Below are 16,674 nucleotides of genomic sequence, written 5' to 3'. Positions count from 1 at the left end.
TTTCAACTTTGCTTGTTCCATTTTATGTCTTATATAAGAAGAGATCTTTAAAAAGTTTATTGAACAGATAACAGATAATACCACTTTTCTTTGTCCCATTAATGGTGTGCCTCTCTATTTTCTTCTAAATGTCCTTCCTCAGACCCTCCTCTTTCATACACAGTATATCTGGTATTTACATCTATATACTGTGTTTCTATATCCTTTAGTAAATCACTTTCAGTCGTAGAGTACGGACACTCAGTATATATTAAGTGGGGACAAACAATGCCTCTCCTTCATAGCCTGGCTTGCCTCACTCAGCAGTAAGTATTCCATATTCATCCACTTCCTGTCTGTCTTATCTGTTGAAGATATTTTATAGTTTTATCAACTGTACTAGGGAGAAATGTTCACCTGTTGAAATATTCATTTTGTAAGCTAAATAATGTGATTGAATGTGTAAAAGAAAATGGAATTAAAAAAATTAAAGAAAAGGGAACCAGCAGTTAGCGTAATGGCTATGTCGCTAGACTCCCACGTAGTCGACTGTGGTTCGTTTCCTGGACCTGGTGGCTTAAAACTCACACCGGGCGTAAGTGTGTGCGTGCCCAAGATCCTGAGAGGAGAATGGAGAAGAAGGGATTGTGGCATGACTATCCCCCCCTGGGGGGGTGATTTCTCGCTTTCTGTCTCTATGTCTCTTGGTCTGTCTGGTGAGCACACATGCCATGTAGCAAAAACCTCTCCCCCCAAAAAATAATAAATAAAAAATTAAAAAAAAAGAAATTCAAAAAAATGTTTATTGAAAATGTATATTATGAAAAATAATGCATTGATATCAAACATGTTTTGTACCAAAAATAACTTGTGTTTTAATTCTGCTTTCCATGAAATTTTGGAAATCCTCATGTATCTCTAACCCTTTGTGAACTTTATGTATCAGGTATGATATTGACACCACTTTATGTACCATTTTGAAGATATAAAATTGACCAGCCTACCCATCAAAGTGAAAAGATAAATACCTCTTTGACGAGATAATTCCTAGGATGTTGCTCACAATTCTTTCCCACTTCTAATTTAGTTAGATATACCCAACACAGTAAATTCTTTAACTATGCCTAAAGATTGAAACTCAATTCCTAAACATTACACATTTTCAGGGTTCACTTTTAATTAAATTTTAGGCTATCATTAGTAATGTATAGCTATTCTCTGATTTCTTTTATAGTCTTCTGTTTTGATGACCTTTTTGTACTTCAGTTCTTTTCCTAATTTTACTCAGGTGGGAAATATGGTAATTTTGAACACCTTCTTGGTAATTCTGCAAATGAAAAGGAAGTTTAACAAAGACTGATTTTAAAAAATGAATCAATTTGATTCCAAAGATGGTATTAACATATTTTAATGCAGAGAAAAGAGCAAGATGCATACTTAGGTTATAAGGGGGCCGTCAAATTGACCTACATGAGCTCACAGAAGTTACATGTTTCCTAAGGCCAAGGAACTGTTTCATGACCTTGAAGGGTATATTAGTATTTCTATTTAAGTCATTACATTTTCAAACATTGGAACTGCTCAGATTTGGTTCACTGCACAAACCAATCACTTAGAATGTTAAAGAGCATGACTCTGGTCTCCTGGAGACAGCTCTTCTGTAATTGAGCTCTCGTTTGCATGGCCTGTCTACCTTCCCTGTTAATTTTTTTCTCTTGGAGTTTTCTATTTTTTTTTTTTTTCTTACTTCACCCTTGTCAGCCTACATTATGAATGCAACTGATAAAACAAACACCAATACCTTACGTTGGGAATTCTTTCTCCAGAACTCATTTAAGACACATGCACCAGTTCTCAAACTGCAAGTTTTATAAAATGTCAGAGCATTTTAGAGTTGAAAGTGATTGTTGGATGCATATTGCAAGCACATGGGGAGTTAAAGAAACACTAGTGCCTTAGACTCACCTTTGAAAACTGATTTAACTTGTCTGAGGAAGAATAGGGACATCTTTTAACTTTCTAGGCAATTTTAATGTCTAGCCAGGTTTACAACCACTGGGCTAGTCCCATTCAATCAAATGAAAAAGAAAGTCAGAAGGATTTGACATATCAAAGATCACACAACTAGACATTAGTAAAGCTGAGACTAAAAGTCGGATTTCCTGACACTTAGTAAGGAGTATTTACACTGTTTGAAGCTACTCTGAGAACTGTTCTCTCACTAAAAGTTCAGACATAAATCTGGCAAGTACTTCAAATGGAGATCTATATACATTTAGATCTTCTTTCCAAGGGGCTAATTTCATTGGATATACTGCAAGAAAGACTGTATCATTTAGAAAATGCTAATATTGTATTTCTTATAAAAAGAGGGGAGATGTGTTTTGTACTGATTTATAAAGCATTAGTGTGATGACACTCAGTCTCCATATTGGAAGAGGGTTTGAAAAACAAAAACGAAAACAAAAAAACTTATGTATTACAGTTCAATCCCTTTGAAACTTGGGACGTGGGGAAAATATGCTGTTAAGAATTCACATCAAATCAATTTTCAACTGTATTATTCACAGCACATCATTACTGTTGATTGTTGAGATGAAAATGGTCTCACAATTGCAAAGAATCATCTGCTTTTATAGTGACAGAATTTACAACTACTACAGAAAGATAGAGAAAAAAGCATGATTTAAGAGTTGACATTGCCCTTGTTTACAATATTCTTTCAAAATTGATGTTGATCTTTCATCATTTAGAGTTCAGATAGACAATCTCAACAATGAAATTTGAAAATTATGTTTATTTTTAAATTTTATATTTTTTTCAGTTTCTACTCATTATTGAAAGTGCTAGGGTTGACAGTATTTTATATGTTATATCATTTGCTTTAATGATGTTTGGTCAAAAGAAAGGGCACATTTACACTGTGAATATATGTCTGATGTAGAATTATACATGGAATTATTGCACCTCAATGGGTCCTGTTTTCTTTCAAATAGTTCAGTTGAGTCTGCTCTTTTTTGATCATATGAAAAACAATAGGTCAAGTCAACTGTGTTGAAATTGGCAAATGCTTACTTTGCTGAATTACAAAATTAAGTTGAGCTGGAATGTTTGGTGCATTACTATGAATTTTTAGGATCTGGCAAATTTATGAATACAGAGAAGAACAAATTAGGAAAAAAAATGAATCACTTTCTCTCTAGGTCATAAAACTTCATGAATAGTTGAAAGGAGAAGGATATAAAGATGAAAAGTGCAGAAAAATCCCAGAAAATAAAAAATAAAAATTAAGTGAAATGTAAATGACTACACAGATATTTCCAAACCTGTGATTATTTTAAGTGTGACTGGTAAAAAGGATTTAGTAAGTGTTCAGTTGAATACTGTGAGTTGAATATCATACACATAGCACACTCATAAGAGGAACTGAAAATTAATGAGAAATTAAATAGCACAAGAATTTAAACTGATGTCTTTTTAAGAGATTCTAGGGGACAGAAAAGAAAGAGATGCTTTTTATTTAAAGGCAAAGTTCAAAATTACTAATCTAGGATCTTGGAAGAAGTATTCACCAAAAGAATTAAAGCATGAAATTAAAAATACATATATAAATTGGTAATGATAATTTGTTATGGATTATTCAATTCAAAATAGTAATGCAAGTAATGTACACTTTTCATTCAAAGTGTAGAAAAATATTTCAATTTTGAAAATGAGCTGATAGTTATAGGGAATTTGATGACCTTATTGATTGGAATTGAGAAGAGATATGAAGGTCACCATATGCTGGCCTCCTGACTGCTACTTACACAGCAAATTCTTTCACGTACACTGAATATATTATCTTTGCATATTTTATATTAAAAAATTAACAAAATTATGTGAATGTAGAACTTTCTACTTTAGTCCTTCTGCTAGAAAACTGGATTTTCTCATCTTTTAAATTTAAAGTATTTAGAAGAACAAACTATTACAAATTTCTCTCCTCTGGGTTGTGAGTTTCTCAAGCATAAGGATTAGGTCTTAATCTTTTCAGTGCTGAGCATTTAGCACAAGGCAGATGTTCAGTACATGTATGTTTAACTAATATGAGAATGTTATAGGACAAAAGTAAGTATAAACTGGGAAAAGTTGCTCTCAACCAGAAAGCCTAACTCTGACCTGTATTATTTGTGGAGGAGGAAGATTTTACCGTGGGTGACATTATCTGGGAGATGGTGAAAAGGCTACCCCCTAAATACGTTTGTAGATGGCCTTCTAGACAGAAAAATTTCTGCCAAGACTTCAACCCTGTTCATGTATAAAAACGAAGGATTGAAAGTTGTGTGGCTCTGATTAGTCTGCTCAAGCAGCCACACTATTTATCTGTTATTGCAGCTGTTCACCATCCATATTCCTTCCCTTCAGTGGGGGTCAAACCCAGGCCACTTAGACTTCCTGGTTCTAGGCACCCTCCAAGTAGCAGTCAGCACCAGGTCTCTGCCACCCAGGCTAGTTCCAGCTGGCTACAAGAACAAATGAATAAATGATTGATTAATATTATTCCCCCCCCCCCAGTATTTTGAGCAGAGATTATATTTTTATTTGTATTTTTCTGCTTTACTGTCAAAATAATACCCTAAGGTCTCTCACCACACAATTATTGATATGCAAAATTCAGAGCAGTTGTTTTGCAACTTCAGGTAAAAGAAGAGAAAGGAGAGAGGAGCAGAAGGAGTGATCACACGCACAGTTCACCAATGTCTTCTGTAGCACGCTTTCTTTAGAACCTGCACAGTCACTTCTCCAAAGTAGAAAAATTGTACCAAGTGGAGTGGAAGGGAACAATGTAAAGAGAGAGCTTAGCTTTCTTAATAATGGAAAACTAAACTAATATATGATGAGTCAAATAAGACTTACCACACATCATTTCATCTTTGAATTTTTTTTGTTTTGTTTTTTTGGTTTTGTTTGAAATATTTTTAAGGTCTAAAAAGTTTGTAATTCCTACTCGAAAAACATTATCTGAGTGAATACACCAATGGTAAACTACTGTAAAATGCTTCAGCTGCATTTGATGTGGAAGAGTAGGGATTATCTTCAAAGCACCCCAGCTTTCTTGATGAGAAGGTCAGAGGACACTGATTTGTATTATTGTGATGTCCATTACGTGATCTAGGTTGCTTATCCTTCACCAAGGGCTTTACTTTGTCAGTAGGACATTATGCTTCACCACTCTTGGGTAAGGATTTACTGATGAGATTCATAACCTTTGGGTTGCTCTGATATTTTGACATATTTGCTGGGTTCTGGGCCACATCCTGGAAGGCCATCATAATTTCAGGATCCTGCATGGCTGCAAGAACCTCTAGATTACTAAGAATTTCACTGACCCCAGGCATCCCTGCCATTCCAGGCACACCCCCTCCCATTCCAGGCATTCCTCCAGGAAAGCCACCTGGAAAAGAGTCCTACTGAGCTCCTGATTGTCCTCTGGTTTCTTCCTCCCTCTGGACTCTCTCATGCTTTTCTTTTTTTAAGAGGTGTTTGTTATAGGGCACGTTCTCACAAGAAATCACCCTCCTGGGGGGATGGCCACACCACAATCCCTTCTCCACAAGTCTCCTCTTGGGATCTTGGGCAGGCATGCACACGCTACCAGCATGAGTATTAAGCCACTGGGTCCGGGACAAGAACCGTGGTCGACTACATGGGAGTCCAGTGACATAGCCATTACGCTAACTGCTGGTCCCTCTCTCATGCTTTTCTAATGCACTCTCTTAACTCTTCCTATTCTTTCTTTGATCTTCATGTTTTTGCTCATATTTTCCCGTATGTTCTGCAATTTTTTGGGACCTTGGTTGAACTTCTTTCAACATGGCACTAGCATCTTCATCATAATGCAGTTTACAAGCAAGGACAAGATCATGTACTGCTTCTTCCCAATGGCCCAGAAGTCTGTGAGGTTTCCTTCCCACTTGTAAGGTTGAGCTGAATCAGGATTTATTTCAATGGCTCTGTTAAAGTCCCGAGTGGCAGCTTTTGGCTTCTGTAATTTGATGAAGACACCGGCTCTTTTGACATACAGTATAGCCAAGCGTGAGTTCAGCTTGATGACCTCTGCAAACAAGTCAATGATTTTCTGTAGTTCAGCATCATTTAGAGCTTCGATGGTGGCTACTTTCTTATCATTTACCTAATCCATCATCTCCTCAGTTATCTCTACATTTTCATCTCCCATTTCTTGAGGAGCATCAGTGTCTGGTTCAATCACACCTTCATTGTCAATTTCTAGATCACTTTCCTCACTTGATGGTTCCTCTGTCTTTATGTTTTCCTCTGCCTTCTCACCACCTGTTTTTTTTCTTCCTGATATGCTCTTCAGACTTAGCTTTCTGAGTATCTGGTGGTATTTTATCCCTCCTCATGCTCTCCACCCACTCTCTCAGGAAGTACATTTCCTCAGTGTGCAGAATGCTCGGATCCTGCATACACATTTTTCAAGAAGGCCCTGGGAGCTTGGAGCTTACTCACTTTGCAGGGAAGTAGTAGCAAAAGGAAGGGAGTGCGGCTGGGAAGACTGGAGCCTGATACCTGGCCTGGGCACTGACTCAGCCTGACCACGTATAATGGGACGGCAGCCCTAAGCAGAGCAGACTGGAGCCTCCCTGGCCCTACCTCCTCTCACCCAACTGTCTCTTGACCCCAGCACCTTCACTGGCTCATTCCTATGCCCTCTCCCTCTGTTCCTGCGCACTGCCTAGCACTTTCCAGAAGCATGGCTATTCGAGCTGTTGCCTCCCTCCGTATGTTCCTATATCCTTAACTCTGAACCAACTCCCTGGATACGGTAATACTCTACATGGGAACGTTCCAGGAGGTGGGTCAGGGAGCCACTTAGAATAGGACACTCTGAATGTGGGCACTAAGTGGAGCTTCATCTTTTAAACTTTTGCTAATCTTTATGCTTGCCCTGGACAATTCCATTTACTCTTAATATTTCAATGAATACCTTATTGCTGGTGACACTCACTTTTTTGCCTTTACTCCTCATTTCTCTGCTGGTCTTGGTCTCATAGGTTTAGTCACCCATGTGTATTTCTTCTCTGATGCTGAGCTTCTCAATACCATAATTTCCAAATGTAGATCTATCAGGTTCATAATGAAGACTTTCAGTCTGGTCATAATTTCTGTCTTGGTTAGTAGTACTTCTACATACTCATTTAAATAAACCAGAAAATTGATTATACACTTAGGATCTTCCCTCATCCTCTTGAATCACATCAAGTGCCAATTATTTTATCCTAAAGTTGTTTCTAGACCTCACCCTTCTCTCTCAACTCAGTTCTACAGTTCTCATTCTCACAATTTTACCATTTTACTCTGTCATCCTCTAAGCTCCTTTTTTTTTTTCATCTTCCTCGATGGGAGATAGGAAGATTTATCTGAAATATAAAAACCATGTCATTCTTCTGAAGATTTATCTGAAATGCAAAAAACATGTTATTCTTCTGTTAAAATTTCTCAGTGGCTCCATTTCAAGAATCCCGTGAAATTCATGCTCCTTTAAAAGATATTTGTTTTATTATTATTTTTAAATTTACTATAGAGCATGGACACGAGTGAGGGGGAGAGAGAGAGAGAGAAAGTGAGAAAGTAAGTTGCCAGGTATGGGACTCAAACCGCAGTTGGTTATGAGGGAGTCCAGTGACTTAACTATCATGCCACCTCCTGGCCCCACTTCTGCCTGTTTATAATAGAATACACAGAGCACACACAGTCCTCCATGAGAAATTGCAGGTTTTCTCTTTAAATTCATTTTTAACTACTTCAGATTCCTTATATTTGGCATTCAAGAGAAAAAGGAAATGATTAGTTTCTCTCAGAAAACTTAACATCACAAAATCTGTCCTTGGCTTGTTCATATCACTATGATTTAAATGCTTCCCTCCAAAATTCATTTGTTAAAAATTGGTAAGTCGTGTTAATGATATTAATGTGAAAACTGGGGACCAGCAGATGCTGTAATGATTACATTGCTGTACTGTCACATGGCTGACAGCAGTTTGAATGCCAGACATGGTACCTTAATTTCATGCCAGGTGTTTGTGCAAGCATGCCCCAAATCCCTAGAGAATGGAGGAGAAAGGATTGTGGCATGGCCATCCCTCTTCAGGGGTGATTTCTCTATTTCTGTCCCTCTGTCTGTCTCTCTCTCTCTCTCAAGCATGCTCGCATGCCCTATAGCAAAAATCTCTCTAGGGTAAAAAAAAAAAAAAAAGAAAAAGAAGAAGAAGAAGTCAAAGACTTCATCTGATTATGGGGCCTTTAGGAGAAGATTATGATTAAATTAAGTCATCAGGTAGGGCCTTCACAATTAGATGCTGATGACTGTAGAAGAGACTGACAGAGATGTGCACCTTTTTGCTCTCTTGTAGAAATGTGATGTCCTTCATCACCTTGGGGCTCTGTGAAGATCCCTCCAGCAAGAAGACCCTGACCATATGTAGCCCTTTGACCTTCAACCTCTAAAACTGTGAGCTAAATGAATCTCTATTCTTTTATAAATTACCCTGTGTGTTATTCAGTGATTTAGCAACAAAGAATAAGTTAAAATGTTTAAATGCCTTCTTTCCTTTCCTTATTTCCACTCTCATGCCAGAAATCTATTTATAATTTAACATCTGACTTCATATCTAACAATAATAACAGCAGTAATACACTTAACATAATGAGGATAACATATTCATGTGGCACTGAATAGCTTACAAATCATTTTTACATAAGATATATTTTAAATAATTATCATTGTCATAGCATGTAGAGATAGAGAAGGAAGATAGTGTTTCCAATGTATCCTTGAATATGAGCTTTATGAGGTAAGGGACTTTTATTTCTATTGTTTATGGAACCACTTAGAAACAGGAATCCCTAACAAGTAGTAGGTCTCCACAAATGTTTTTGGATAAATAAAAGAATGAATGAACTGGTAAATATAAAAACAATTGTGATTGTTCAGGATATACAGCTAAAGAAATAGTTGCAGTGTACTGAGCCACAATATAACCTAGTTATGGCTCAGAAGTATTTGTTGTAGTAAAAACACTCCATATCACTACTGAATACATGTCAAAATTTCTTAATATGTTAGCAGAATTAATGTGTATTACATCTCTTGATTCAAGATCTGACATTATTCTTCACAGGGCTCCTTTATTTTTTGCTTTAAGTATTAAATGGTGAATTAACAAGATAGTGTGAAACCAAGACTTAAGGCTGCTTTTCTGTGAAAGGTGATGAAATCTAACTTCTATTCTCACTTTTCTTCTGAGGAACAACAAGGAAGAACCAGAAAATGATGAAGGCATTATTAAATGTAACATAAATTATGTTAGGCAACATCTAGTTGTGATTAAATCCCTAAGTAAAATAATAATTTGAGGAAGGATTTAATGAAATAATTAATGTTAGTTTTAAATAAATGAAATTAGAATTTCAAATGACATAAGGAACATATTTAAATAGGGCAGGTAAAAAGAACACATCAAAAATAATTTTTTTTCCATCTGGTTGTTTACCATAGAATAGTGACATTAGACCACACTCACACACACACACACACACACACACACACACAACTCATTAAAAAAAATGAAAAACACATGGGGCTGTGTGCTCATATGTCTTCCATTTCCAACCTCAGTCTATTTGACTGGAATGTCGTCTTTTTTTTTTTTTTTTTTTTTAATACAGAGTCTCTCCACATCATGATCTTTCTTCCTCCACTTTATAGCTGGGACCATAGGCAAATACCGCTATGCTCATCTCTTTTAGACTGAATGTCACTATGTTACACAGGTAAACTTTGCACTCACCATCTTCCTGCCTCATCTTCCCTAAGTTGAAATTACAGGTGCATACTACTGTACCTGGCCTTCAGGTTGAACTAGTAATTGTAGTTAGGTCTCCAGTCTGTAGAGAACAGCTTCTTACAGTACACTCTATTGTGGCTAAACTGACTGAACTGTGTGTGTGTGTGTGTGTGTCTGACTGATCTGTGTGTGTGTGTGTGTGTGTGTGTGTGTGTGTGTTTTATAGTATGTGATGAATAGATGACTAGATTACTCTATGCATGTGATCACATAGTCTGTGAGATGTCTACTGATGAGTTGATGAATTAATTCAAACAAATCTTTTTAATTATGACTAGAGATTTTGCATCTTTTCTTGTTTGATCTTAGTTGTTTCTGCCAAAACTTCATTCAACAGAAAAACAAACAAACAGAAAGAAATCCCAGTTTTCTATTAAACTGTGGAGTTCTGCAGTTGTTTTATTGTCAAGCATTTATGTGGCATTTTATGGCCTGCAAGGTATTTTACTGCCTCTGTATTAGTCTTTTCCTACTCAGTGCCTTTCAGCAGTAACCATACTGTTGTCATTGCCATTTTAACAAACTTCGGAGAAAAGGCTATGTAAGGGTAAGTGACTAGCAGAAGGTCAGATGATAAGTTAATAGTCAAAAAGGTATTAGAGGTCATGATCTTTGAATTGCCAGTTTATTTCCTAGCTCACACTGCTTTACTGATTCTTTTCTGGCCTTTTGCTGATTTGTCTGTGAAAGATTGTTGAAGCTCAAAGAAAAATAGGATTTTTAAGGACTAGAGCATAACACAAGTGCAAAAATAGCAATAATAGTGTAAGTTATTATAAACAATTGCCAATTGCCATTTAATTTTCAAATTAAACATGGTTAGTGTAGAAAAAAGTTATATCCAAATATATTGAAGGTATTTATGAGGTTTTTGCTTTTTTTTTGGAGAGGTTTTTGCTATGGGGTGCATGTACTCACCAGAAAGACAGAGACAGGGAGACAGAAAACGAGAAATCACCCCTCCTTCCCCAGGAGGGATGGTCACCCCACAGTCCCTTCTCCTCCATTCTACTCTTGGGATCTTGGGCATGCACGCACACGCACCCAGTGTGAATTTAAGGCACCAGATTTGGGACTCAAATCACGATCGACTTCATGGGAGTCCAGCAACATAGCCATCGTGCTATCTGCTGGTCCCTATGAGTTTGTTTTTAAATTGGAGTAACCAAGATGAACTTGGAATGGTTTTAATTTGAAAAGTTTGAGGCTTTAATTTTGTTTTATTTGAGGCTTGTATTGTCAAGGCTGTTAGAATGGACACCTCCTCAGATTCATGATATCTATTTTGGGGTAAAGTGATGGAACTCAGAGTACAATTCCATGATCTTAAAGTACATAAACTGGGAAAACTGGTGAAAATAGACAAAATCAAAATAACTGATGAAATTTTAAAAATATAAGTTATTTCTCAAATAGTGGTATTAAAATAGAGACTAAAAAGTTCTCTGGAATTAAGATTGTAAGAGAATACATAAAATCTTCATTTTCAACTGACATCTTAAAAAACGTTCTAGTGAAAATAATAGTCTCTTAGATACTTTCATGGTTCAGATGCTTTTTAAAGGCATTTGCTCACAAAAGAAGAGTGTTCACTTTGATGATCAGTTTGCTATTAAGGTGGAAGTCTTGTATTTGCATAAAGCTCTTTCTCAGGAAAATGTTAATAAGAACATAAATGTAAATAGAAGGAAGAAGCTGCTCCAGATATTTTTCTGTGGTTCACCGTGATAGGAAAATCTTATGTACATATTTAGTAGATGAGCCTTGCTTGTTCCTGGGCTCAATATTCAACTAATTAATGTCATTCAAGCATTATATTCCTTTGCATTGGCATTTGATCGAATTTTAAATCCCCTGTTTGAATGAATTGTACCTTGAGAATAATTCATTTTTGTATTTTATTTTGCCTAAGGTGTGTCTACACTTAATTCCCCTTACTTTAAATACATTCTTACTATTCCTTTGGAACAAGGAACAACCGCTGTGGCCCTGACAAATCTATTCCCTTTTACCTCTTACATTGCATATATTGTTTGCATGTTGGTGTGTGTGATGCATGGATGTGGGGGGTTTAGTTAATCAGTATGTCCAGAAATTTATGGCAAAATTCGATTATGTCACCAAAATGACTTTGAAACCCATAGAGAATATAATGTAAAGTTTCTTCACATTTTCAACATGCTAATATGAAGGGACCTCAAAAAATTATGTGAAAAAAAGAATTAAAATACAAGTTTATTTTGAAACAAAATTTAAATTCATGCATTGTTTTATCATAATATACATTTTTCAGGAACTTTTGAAGACACTGCCCTTCATGTGTAATTATTGAATCAGAAGACATGGCTCTATATGTTATCCATTCTATTTATTTTCATTTTCTTTATTTTTTTTACATCCTAAATTTCCAAAGAAAAGGGTGTGTAGTAAGAGCTAAAAGTATAATTTTTATAATTAATTATATATATAAAATTAATATTTTAAGCATTAGTTTTTAATTACTATTAATGTTTCATTATTCATTGTTAATTATTAATTATATATATAAGTGTATATATATATATATTTTTTTTTTCTTTTAGTAAGAGAGTATTTATACTCATCAGAGAGAGAGAAAGAAGATGGGAGCATTCCCCAGAGGGCTCTGGGTACCAAGAATCCTTTTTCCTTCCCTGCTCCATCCCACCAGTATCTGAGGAACACATGCACATGTGCCTAGTGTGTTTATGAAGCTGCTAGGCTTAGGATTTGAACTGCATTCAGTCAGTTGGGATCTGCCCACCTTAACCACTGTAACTGTTTCCAGAAAAAGAGGCCAGCCCAAGAGTTAAACTTATTAAATGATTTCTATTTAACTATAAAGTTTTATATGTATTGTCATTTTAATTATTTTTAAACTCTATTCATTGCATTTGTATTATCAATTACAAGTAAGGAAACAGATTTAGAGAAAAACTAAATACCCTGTCTAGGGTTAAGTAGTTAGCGGCAGTCAAAAATAATTTATTGATGAAATTAAGAGTCTGAGACTATAATTGTTATGTTTTATTGAATATAAGTTATTTTTATGGGAAAAATGAGGTTTTAATAAGTATATCCTTAAAGTTTTTGGTGAAAATACATAATACAGAAAATGCCTTGAAATAGATTATTTATTCTGTGATTCTCCTTTATTCAACCTTTGAGTAAATTTTATTTTGCAAAGATGGTTATAACAACTCTTATTTCACACCTTCTTATAATGAACATTGATGCTCTTCTATCAAGAAACACAGGATAATTCCTCTGCTCTTAAACTGAAGTGAACAGGCAACTGTTTCTGGAAACAGAATACAGTAGCAAAAACATTACATGTCTTCTTAGGCTAGATTTTTATAAAATAAAATTAAAAAATGCCTGACTTGTGTTAAAGATGGAACTTAATTTTGAGTATAGCAATGCCAACTAGAAACTTGTTTATAGTCAATAAGCAGAAGGAGGGAGGCAGTAGATGGAAAACTACTGATAGGAGATATTGCAGAGAGGGAATTCTTGCTATGCTGACCTAAGAGGACTCTTGCTAAGGCATGCCAAGGATGTACATATTAAGGATTCTCGAATTTTCATGAACTGGTTTAGGATTATTCTCCAAAATTGGACTTGACTGACCCAGGACAGCTTGAGGTCAAGTTCAAGGCCTGGCTGAGAAGGGACTCAGAGGGTCCTTGATAAAGTTTGGTCAGAGGAAGTCTTTTGAGTTTGAAAATGGCTTACACTTCATTTAGACACTTGATCTTGTAAACTTCTCACCATATTGTAAGGAAGCCCAAGACAAGTGGAGAATAAATGTGTAGTATGTAGCTGTTTTTACTCAGAAAACTGAGTAAGCAAGCTTCAGTGGCACCAGCCCTCAACCTCTGCGTCACCATCCCTCAGACTTTCTGGTTCCCACCTGTGGCCCCAGGTACCATGAATCTGAGACAAGCTGTTCATGTTATAAACACATAGAATCCATGAGCATAATTAAACAGTAGGTTTGTATTCCTTTAATTTGGAAGTACATTCTGCACCAATAGTAACCAGAATAAAACCATTTTTCACTATCCTAATTTAAGCCTGTATCCTTTTTTTCTTCTGGGTTAGTGCAGAATTTTTCATCCTGACTTCACTGCGGCCCTCATGTGATCTTGTCTGCATTTAGCCACTCAAGTCAGTTGATGACACACTTCTCAAGGAGTGGTATTGCCCCTTTCACAGAATGACAGGCAAAGTTTCAAAGGCCTTGACTTCTCCCCTTCATCTGCCATCATTCTTCACTCAGTCTCCCTTGTTCTGGTCACAACAATGTCTATTCTTCCTCACATATACCGAGCATACTCCCTGCTCAGGTATTTTCCTGTTGCTTTGTGTCTAGAATAAACTTTGTCCCAGAAACCTGCATTCATTATCTCTTGTTTCATCCTTGCCTTTGTTTTAATGTCACTTTATAGAAAGGACTTCACTGACACTATATGTAAGATGTCACATCTATTTTATCCTGTTTAGTTACTCTGTTTTATTTTTCCTATAGCATTTAGTGCTACATAAAATATTACACACTTATTTGTAAATTTGTTTGTTAATCTCTCCCTCCTCTGGATTGGGGTCCTTTTGAAGGTTATATATGACTCATTTTTTGAGGAAATTTGTTTTTAGAATAGTAATCCCAATGCTTAAAATATGCCTGGCAAAAAAGTAGGTTTTCAACAAATGTACTGAGTAAATTAATTGGGAATGGAACAGTTTTTAAAGAGTTAATTGCTATATGCCCTAGGATAAGTATTACCCTTATATATTATAGCATGAGATACAATTTTAATTTGATTCAGTGTCGAATTCTAATTCAGTGTCTAATTGTACTTTTAAATAAACTTGGATAAAATGGAGATGTAAACAGAGTGAATTTTTAACTTTTACATTTTATATCATATTTATCTAAAATTATAGAACAAAGTCACCAGATAGATCATTACGTAGAATGTTGTTCATTTCTGATAGTCAAATGTGTTGTACAAAAGTTGTGAAAAGCAGACTTCTAAAAAGGAAAGAAAACTAGGCTCAGCCAAGGTATCAACATCTCATTAATGAAATCAATGGAACACCTCAGACAGGTAAATGTGGGAATTTAACTTGAGCAATTTACTCAGCATCTCTGTGCTTCACTTTATATATTTTAATAAATATATATATATATTTTATATATAAGAATATATCTATGTATTTACACATAGATCTGTATATAACATGTATGTACATATATTTATGTAAGTATGTATTTACATACATATATCATGCATATATTTATACATGTGTGTATATATGTACATGTGTTTGTGTGTAAGATGGAAGAAATTAGTCTATCAGAAAGTAATTTTACTTTTAAATTTTTATTTTAATTTCTCAACATTATCCATGAAAAACTGATACTTTATCCTTGAACCAAATAATAGGCTGGGAAACCAAGGCTTTATGGAGAGATGGGATTTACCCAAGTTTTTTAGCAACCCACTTTTCTCCTTTCCTTTTAGCCCTTAGCCCATTAACCACACCCGAGGACACTAAGTAAAGTGTTCTGCCAAAGTGAAGAAAAATCGCTTTTGTGCTTTGAAGACCATAGCCCAGAGGCTTTTTTGTTCTATGGTATAAAGATTATATGATGTGTGAAAAGTAAAATAGAATCTTTTAGTCTTGAGACCTTATGGAAAGGAAGAAAAGAAGGAAGAACAGAGAGAAAAAAAATGAAACAAATCAATATAGTCTTAATCTCCTTTTTCTGGGCTTGGAGAGGTCTTGTGTTAGATAAATTGAGGTGTATGTCTAGCATGGGAAGATCTCTCTTCTTATTTTCCCTTCGGGATTTGAGAAATGTGTAGCACTACAGGTAACTCAATCTAGTTGAAAGAGTGGAAATTTGTGTCAAACTGGTAGAAGCGCTAGCTGGCCTTCTTCAGCATCTCAATTTGTGTTGCTGGTGTGTGTTGAGTGGAAAGCCTGCCAAGTGCCTGCAATGGATCCTGCAGTGGGAGGTGGAGGGACTACAGGATGTGTGGGCAAATGGGAATCCATGGCCTGCAATTAGAAGGGTTGAAGGAACTTAAATTCTTCCAGGAGCATTGCTCAGTCAAAAATAAAAGCCCACTAGCCACAGATTGAAGCCTCAATAGTCAGTAGGTGGACTGGAAGCATTTCCCAGATTCCAGTAAGCCATATTTAGTATAGGTCCATTCATTAGCACAAGGTCAGGGCGTTCTTTCACACCCTAAATTGTGTGTGAAACTCCTCTAGTATTCCAGTTTAGGAAGGGAACAAAGGGAGAGAGTAACTCTTTAAAAACTGAGAACTTTGCTCCAATGAGGGACCAGGCTCTAAAGCAGCTGTTTACATGATTGCATTGGAATACATTTAAACTGGTTAGGCATTTAGTTTTTCCATTCTAACTAGATGATGGGAGTCCTGATTACCGAAAATAAATTCATTTGCTCTTTACATTTGATTTATGATTTCTCCTCACTGATCCAGAGAATTGTTGAAAGAATTTAAAATTATATTTACAAGCACTAAGAATTGTCTTTGGCATCTAATAGCTGCTAATAAAATAATAGCAACTGTGATTTTTGTAAGTAAAATAGTATTCTTGAAGGGATAGTAAATCAATAATGGTCAAGGACTAGTTAAGGTTTCTGCTTTGAACAGTGGCCTTCATTTAAAAAACAAAACAGAACTTCCTATCTTTTTCTACCACCACTTTTTATTACACTTAAGTGAG

The 16,674-nt window shown here is 35.7% G+C and overlaps 1 pseudogene; it reads right to left on the bottom strand.

Annotated features, from left to right (window-relative positions):
• Nucleotides 1-5,180: 5,180 nt before the first annotated feature.
• Nucleotides 5,181-16,674, bottom strand: part of LOC102491071 (hsc70-interacting protein-like) — a 123,300-nt pseudogene continuing 111,806 nt past the window's right edge.

The sequence above is a fragment of the Tupaia chinensis genome, unplaced genomic scaffold (assembly GCF_000334495.1).
Source record: "Tupaia chinensis unplaced genomic scaffold, TupChi_1.0 Scaffold000478_3, whole genome shotgun sequence".
NCBI classification, from domain to species: Eukaryota; Metazoa; Chordata; class Mammalia; order Scandentia; family Tupaiidae; genus Tupaia; species Tupaia belangeri.
Note: the sequence above shows the minus strand (reverse complement) of the source record. Positions and strands in the feature narration are given on the sequence as shown.